At 40.4% G+C, this 8532-nt stretch overlaps 1 protein-coding gene across 2 annotated transcripts in view; it reads left to right on the top strand.

Annotated features, from left to right (window-relative positions):
- The window catches only part of LOC143808717 (cytochrome P450 2K4-like), a 177264-nt gene that overhangs the window by 47486 nt on the left and 121246 nt on the right, over positions 1-8532 (top strand). Inside the window, exon 1 of one of the 2 annotated variants that reach the window (XM_077291649.1) lies at positions 6264-6332. The exons of the other annotated variant lie outside the window; for it this stretch is intronic. The gene's annotated coding sequence lies outside the window, so the exon portion shown is untranslated. Of the gene's footprint in view, positions 1-6263; positions 6333-8532 lie in introns of those variants that run through there. 2 annotated transcript variants of the gene reach the window in all.

Genomic DNA, 8532 nt, shown 5'->3' with positions numbered 1-8532 from the left:
TTTTTTTTGGTTGCTGCAACATTGCAATAAAATGCAATAATGGGTAATCAAAACATTGTATCTACCCTAAAATGATATGGAGCAAAAACTAAGCCCTCACCAGCCCCAGTGTCATGATCCAGTCCTGAGTTTGTTTGTTTTCTGTTATTCCCTCTCTGTACTGGTCATGTGGGGGATAACATCCTCTGCCTTGTTTTGGAGCTGTCTGGGCTATTTCAGTCATCTGCAGTCTGCTGGCCAGTGTCAGTAATAGTTCATGCTTCCCGGCTAGAGCAGCTGACCCGTATACCCTGGTGATACTTCTGCCTCTGACTTCCCATATTTGTGTGAGACTCTTTCCCTAGCCCTGTCGTAGTGTTTGGTGGTTTTCCTTACAGTGTCTGAAATCTTGGAAAGAGCTTTGATCCAAGGCTTGATTACGAAAAAATTGGTGGAACAGATTCGGAAGAGCCATCCTAGATTACCAACTTTTTACTTAATACCGAAAATCCACAAAAATCAACTGAACCCCCCAGGTCGCCCTATTGTGGCAGGTAATGGTGGACTCTGTGAATTGATCGGAAACATCATTGATTATTTTTTAAGACCTTTAGTCACTAACCTGCCATCTTACATCCAGGATACTACGTCGGCATTACAAAGTCTAGACCAATTGTGTCTGGAGGACAACATGACGTTTGTAACTGCCGACGTGGAATCTTTGTATACATCCATACGCCATCAGGATGGGTTGAATGCGGTGCGATTTTTTCTGAGATCCGGATCTTTAGAGGCTGATATGGTAGAGTTAATTTTGGTTTTGCTAGAATTTCTATTGACCCATAACGCTTTCACTTTCAAAGATCGTACTTACCTGCAATTGCAGGGTACTGCGATGGGGGCCTCTTGTGCCCCCTCGTATGCTAATTTGTTTTTGGGGGCCTGGGAGAGGGAGGTTTTTCATGATGATCTCATCCAGGGGATATGTCATATCCACAACTGGATGAGGTACATCGATGATGTTCTGTTCAGATGGGAGGGCCCAGTAGAGGGCTTGGAACGTATGATGCAACATCTCAACAACAACACTAAGAACATCAGATTATCCTATAAACATGGAAGAGAAATTGACTTTTTGGATGTTAAAGTTGCAGTAGGTTTTAATGGTGTGGTAAATACGGATGTCTTCAGAAAGTCCACATCAACCAATTCTTTTCTGTGCGCAGATTCCTCCCATCCCATCTCTACGGTCCGTGGCATTCCGGTGGGGCAGTTTCTCCGGGCTCGGAGAATTTGCTCAGATGAGACCGAATTTGAAAAACAAGCTGTGGACTTGACTAGAAGATTTATTGAAAGGGGTTATAGTAAAAGAATGATTAAAAGAGGATATCTCAGGGCGTCCAAGGCCTCACGAAATCAACTGTTGTACAAAGACTCGGTTATACCTGGAAAACAAGAAAAATCGGAACAAGTACGTTTCATTTCAACTTACAGTAACAAATGGAATGAACTAAAAGAAATTATTCTTAAGCACTGGAAAGTTCTACAGGTGGACCCCACTCTTCGAAAGATTTTACCTGATCGTCCATCGTTTGTTGCTAAGAGATCAGCTAATCTCAAGGACACTCTGGTTCACAGCCACTATGAGCAGAAAAGGAGCAAGAGAAACATAGGAAGACCTGGATTCTTCCCGTGTGGAATGTGTAAAGGGTGTGGCAATCACACTAAATCAACTAGCTTCTGTAACTTTGATGGATCTAAGGAATACCAAATCCGCAAACATCTAAGCTGTAATTCTCAAGGAGTTGTATACCATGCACAATGCCCGTGCGGCAAAGTATATATCGGGCTTACAACTAGGAAATTAAAGGTAAGAACTAGAGAACATGTTGGTGACATTTTAAAAGCTAAAGATGCGGATAGTGATGTGCCCCTTAAACCCATTGCGAGGCACTTTAAATACCATCATGGGTGTAATGCAAGGGGTCTAGTGGTGAAGGCCATAGACCAGGTTGCATTGGGTGTCCGGGGGGGGGGGGGGATCTGGCAGACATCTGGCCCAGATGGAAAGCAGATGGATTTTTTGCCTAGGTACTCTCAGTCCTAATGGTCTTAATGAAAGTTTTGGGTTCTCAGCATTTTTATAACATCATATAATATAGGTACTATGTAGAGGTATTTTTTTAGGGGTAGGGTGTTTTTATATACTTAACCTTTTTATATGTTTGTTAATTCTGTTTTTGGTTTGCTTATAGTTTATATTTATGGGTCCTGTTTCCTTTCCGTGCTGTCTTGAAGAAATTCCATGGGCCTCTACGTCGGTGTTCCTGTTTGAAGACCTATCAAGAATTTTAATACTGTTGTCTCTTATGGTTATTGTGTTCTTTATAAATATTATAATTGGAATGTGTCTATATATGCATGTACGTATAGGGGATTGGGCTAATGTGGGTGTATTTCCCTAACGGGGAGGTCTTTATTCTGTATTGTGTATATATACAGGTAGTCTATTGGGATTAATGTATTTATTGAGGCTTATGTGGATTTGATATGCCCTCTATTTTAACATGTTTAATATTGGGTGTTTAATATTTTTATATATGACCTTATATTATAATTATCAATAAATATGGTTCACTATTTAGGTCACGTTAGTTTTATTTATTTGCACTATCCACATCACGTAATTTTAGATTGTATGGTCACTATACTCGATCTTGTGGTACAAGCAAGTAATATTAATATTCATATTTAATACACTATACATATATTAAGATATTAATTTGTTCACTATGCACTTTATATTTAATCATAATTTATGAGACTGTGTTTAGTCCATATATTGGTGGTTTTTATATATGGGACTATCGCCTGTATTTTAAATGCTCTGGGAATTAGCCTTGTCAAAAAGCACTTTATGTTCACATATCTATTAAATAGTAATATGCACTATAGCTATTTTCTTCACTGATGCACTTTATTTATCTATATATACACTCACCGGCCACTTTATTAGGTACACCATGCTAGTAACGGGTTGGACCCCCTTTTGCCTTCAGAACTGCCTCAATTCTTCGTGGCATAGATTCAACAAGGTGCTGGAAGCATTCCTCAGAGATTTTGGTCCATATTGACATGATGGCATCACACAGTTGCCGCAGATTTGTCGGCTGCACATCCCAAAGATGCTCCATACAAGGCAGGATGGATCCATGCTTTCATGTTGTTTACGCCAAATTCTGACCCTACCATCCGAATGTCGCAGCAGAAATCGAGACTCATCAGACCAAGCAACGTTTTTCCAATCTTCTACTGTCCAATTTCGATGAGCTTGTACAAATTGTAGCCTCAGTTTCCTGTTCTTAGCTGAAAGGAGTGGTACCCGGTGTGGTCTTCTGCTGCTGTAGCCCATCTGCCTCAAAGTTCGACGCACTGTGCGTTCAGAGATGCTCTTAGGCCTACCTTGGTTGTAACGGGTGGCGATTTGAGTCACTGTTGCCTTTCTATCAGCTCGAACCAGTCTGCCCATTCTCCTCTGACCTCTGGCATCAACAAGGCATTTCCGCCCACAGAACTGCCGCTCACTGGATTTTTTTTCTTTTTCGGACCATTCTCTGTAAACCCTAGAGATGGTTGTGCGTGAAAATCCCAGTAGATCAGCAGTTTCTGAAATACTCAGACCTGCCCTTCTGGCACCAACAACCATGCCACGTTCAAAGGCACTCAAATCACCTTTCTTCCCCATACTGATGCTCGGTTTGAACTGCAGGAGATTGTCTTGACCATGTCTACATGCCTAAATGCACTGAGTTGCCGCCATGTGATTGGCTGATTAGAAATTAAGTGTTAACAAGAAGTTGGACAGGTGTACCTAATAAAGTGGCCAGTGAGTGTATATATATATATATATATATATATATATATATATATATATATATATATATATATATATATATATATATGTAAGTTTTTATGGGGTCCCTTTCATCCATCTATTGGGAGTCATATTATCCTCAGGGTTACCGCTCCCTTATGTGTTTTAGCTCTCATCTGGGAACTCATCTATTTATAGATTTATTCTTCCCCAGTCTCCTTGTGATTGTTCCCATGCGCGGATCGCCATCTCCGTGTGCTTCAGACAGCGTCATTGGTGGTATCCGCTTGTGTTCCACAGTGCGGTTCACCCGGCGGTTGTTATGAAGAGCTATTGTTTCCGGAGTAGGTCGGATTTGCGCATGCGCCGCCGGGTCATGCCAGGAGACTGACGGTTATTCGCTGACGGCAGTATGTGTAGGACAGGCGGCACGGGATTGGTCCAGGGACCCTATAAATAATCACTCTGCCTGGGTATTGACATGCCCCCGGAAGAAGCCAGGGCGAAACGCGCATCGGGGCGCTGGGAAGAAGATGTGGGAGGACGTACATTATTCATATCTTTACTTGGTGAGCACTTATGTACACTTTTCCTCTCTCCATTTCATACAGATATGGATGTCATTCTAGATATATGGAGAGTGGGTAGGTACTAGGATTTCTGTCCGCTTATGTACATGGATCTTTTACTATTTTAGGAAGGGATGCGTTTTGCACCTAGATTTATGCTGGCCCATATAGGATCATAGGTGGTCAGGTGCTTTAACCATATATGTACCCGTATGTTTTGGAGGATATTGCTATGTGCTTCCCATGTTCTTCCCATGGGGTATCACCCAGAAGATATGCTGTAGCTTTTTTAGATATATGTTATTTTCTTTGATCTATTTTGTTGTTTTTTCAATAAAATTGATTTGAATTTTTATCTGCGGTAGGCTTCTTTATAGATGACAGTGATTCTGCTGCCATCTAGTGGTTGTTTCAAGTGTATGACTCGGCCTGATCTCTGAACCCCACCTCTTGCTTTATGTCTCTGATTCCTCATTCCTCGACTGGCTTTGACTTCTGGCTTTTACCTCGATTTCATATTACATCTCATGTTTTGGCTACCGCGCTCCCATTTGGCTCTGACTTCTCGCTTGTCTCTGACTTCATGTATGCTGTGACCACTGATACCTCTACTCCTGACAGTTTCTGACTCTGCTCATCTGACCACTCTTTTGTTACCTGTGACACCAGTGAGGCTGCTCAGTGTTGCTATGCTGAGAGTGTGCAACCTCTCTTCACTCACCAGCACCCCCTGGTGGAGGTTGCGCTAACCTTCAATTCAGCCAAATCACACCCAGATCTCAAAAAATGTAGACTCTGCGGGTCTTGAAAAATGGCGACAAACACAAAAGTTTTTATCCTACAAATTTCTGAATTATTTTTTCACCAGATAAATGAAAAATAAACTTTGAATGTTTGGTTTCTGCATACTTATACTGACCTGAGGAATAATGTTAGTAGTTCAGTTTTACCATATTGTGAACATGGTAAATTAAAAACAAAAAAAAAAATTACGGAATTGCACTTTTTTTTCAATTTCACTGCACTCAGAATCTTATTCTTGTTTTCCAATAATTTAAATAGTAATATCAATGGTGCCATTTAAAAGTACAACAAATCCCACAAAAATAAGCCCTGATATGGCTATATTGACAGAAATATATAAAAAATGCTTGCTCTCAAAAGAAGGGGAGAAAAAAAAAACAAAATAACAAAACGATTGTTACTTTCCATATAGGGATAATTTTTGGACCCTCACTTGTCAAAAGTTATGTTTTTTCCATATACATCTCAAGAGGATGAACACTAATACAGTGAACAGGCAGCTTTGCCCCAAAAAGGATCATGTTTGGACCATTTTTACCTTCTAAAAATACCCCAAAATGTACAACAGTACAGGGCATTGTCATAAAGTCTCTTTGTTTCCCACAGTCTACCCGTATATGTTGAGGACACTCTGATGTTACTAAAGGCTGTGCTTGCATTAATGACTTTGAAAGCAGTTGGGTACAGTACTCAGAATGCGATACATGTCATTATAGGGTGACTGGAAACTTTGCAGTAACTGAGATTCGTGGCAAATTAATTTGTTGTGAGGCAAATATTTGGAAGAAGCTGGTAAGCTTGAATTTCAAAAGGTTCAATAATCTCTAATACAAAGCTGTGCAGACAGAATTGCTATTGTCGACTATGCTGACGAACTCTTAGTGTTTTCATGTTGGAGATCTATAAAAAGTTTGTTTATTTTATTCTGCGCAAAGGTCCATTGGCAGAGAACTGGCACATTTAATCACAGCTTCCTAGGGCTAAGTACAGGGTGGAGTTACTTGTAAAGTTTTCACTTGTTTAAATCCTCCAAGTACAGAAGACAGAAGAGAGAAGACTGGATCAGTGCAGTGTGTTGTGTGTCCTGTGTACAGTCGGCACCGCAGGTATGATTATTGATTACTTTTCTTACATTTTTCTTGAATTCTTTATTTATTTATTATTATTATCATTATTATTATTATTATTATTATTATTATTATTATTTATATCGCACCATTAATTCCTTAGTGCTATACATGAGAAAGGGGTTACGTAAAGAGTTAGGGATGAGCTGAGTGATGCTGAGCTTCTTTCTGGTGTTCCCTGTTCTAAGTAATTACCCAGCTACTTAACCAAGCTTTCAGTCCCTGATCTCTGCCAGTCAGAGCATGTGCTCAGTGGTATCTTTGCCTTGAATTTCAATGCTCTGTTTTTTTATACTATTGCTGCCTGTCCTAGGACCTTAATCTGATCATTCATTTGTCTAGCCCCATTGCTTCAGTCTGCTATCTTACTGGTATTCTGACCTTGAACCGTGATGTGACTATGCATTTGTCTTTTCCCTTTAGTTTACAACATGCTCTCTTAGTATCTGACCCCGGTACATTTGACTCCCCAGCCTCATGACTTGTCTATGAGTGGTGAATAGCATCACAAATCGCATTAAAACTTCCTGAGCAGAATTTTGGAACCAATACGATTATTTTCTTCTTATTATTATTTATTTTGTGTAGCAGTGACTTCTGTTGCAGCTTTAAAAGCTTCACATCAACAGAATAAAACATGAGCTTCAAAAGTTCATCAAACTTAGCTGCCATATAAATTGTGTTCAGCAAAGGAAAGGGGTAGTACCTCATTAAAACTACTCTTCTTTCATTAAACCTATCTAGCCTGTATTTGCAGATATCAAGGTGTGTCCACTTTACACAATTTGGCCCCTACTACTTCTGCTTTGCTATTGCTATTTTCACGCTATACCACGCCAAAGCTCTAGCACTACTCCCCATGCAGCCTACTGTATTACACCTATACTACAGGCTCAAGTCCATGGTAAGAGCCATATGTTTTGATTAGCATTAATGATGAGCGAGTATACTCATTGCTCAGGTTTTCCCAAGCACGCTTGGGTGTTCTCCGCGTATTTGTTAATGCTCGGAGATTTTGTTTTGATTTACAGCTGCTAGCCAGCCTGAGTAAATGTTGGTGGTGCCTGATTGTTAGGGAATCCCCACATGTAATCAAGCTGTCTAACAGTCACAAATCATGCAGCTGTGGCGACTAAAACTAAATCTCCGAGCACTAACAAATACTTGGAGATCACCCAAGCATGCTGGGGGAAACCCGAGCACACTCGGTCATCACTAGTTAGCATATATTGCAGCTTGTGCACTATAAGTTTGACTGTGTGACTGTGTAGGGAGTGTATTGTGTATATGAGCAGTCAGTCTGGGCACTTATTTATGATTACATACCCCTATATATCATATGTGTTTTTATATGTAGTCAGGATGCAAATGTATTTTTGCATGTTAAGAGTCTGGTGCACATGCAAGCCATGCTCTCTAAAGGGCCTAATGTTAAACATGACACATTTCTTTAGCATTTTAGGGAAAAAAAATCTATGGGTGTGTGTATATATATATATATATATATATATATATATATATATATATAGTGAGGCATTGACCTATGTCACAGGTAGGGGTTGCTGTTTGTGCTCTCCTGAATGCGCACAAGAGGCCATGAGGGGGTATTGCAGTCACAGGTATAGCTGTGATTGTAGTGGTGAAGCAGTGGCTGATGTCTCAGGTAGGGGTCACTGTGTGTTCTACCCAGGATGTGCATGGAGGCGTATGAAGGCCATAGGAGTGCATGGCAGTCACGGGCGCAGCGGTGACTGCAATGCAGTTTGGAAAAAATTAAAATAAGTGTAGCCATAGACATGTTAGTGCTAGTGTGGGCGAATGCAAACGTTTGCGCAGCCTGCATGGTTTTGTACCTATTAGCACCCCTTTTTGAAAGTATCACAGCTTGTAAACACTTTTTGTAGCCAGCCAAGAGTCTTTCAATTCTTGTTTGAGGGATTTTCATCCATTCTTCCTTGCAAACTTCATTTCTGTGAGATTCCTAGGGTGTCTTGCACGTACTGCTATTTTGAGGTCTAGCTACAGATTTTCAATGATGTTCAGAGCAGGAGTCAGTGAGGGTCATTGTAAAACCTACAACTTGCACCTTTTGAGGTAGTCTGTTGTGGATTTTGATGTTTTTTTTCTGATCAATTTCAGCTTTTTTACAGATGGCGTTATGTTTGCATAAGTAATTTGT

Source organism: Ranitomeya variabilis, chromosome 2, assembly GCF_051348905.1.
Source record: "Ranitomeya variabilis isolate aRanVar5 chromosome 2, aRanVar5.hap1, whole genome shotgun sequence".
Classification (NCBI taxonomy): domain Eukaryota; kingdom Metazoa; phylum Chordata; class Amphibia; order Anura; family Dendrobatidae; genus Ranitomeya; species Ranitomeya variabilis.
Note: the sequence above shows the minus strand (reverse complement) of the source record. Positions and strands in the feature narration are given on the sequence as shown.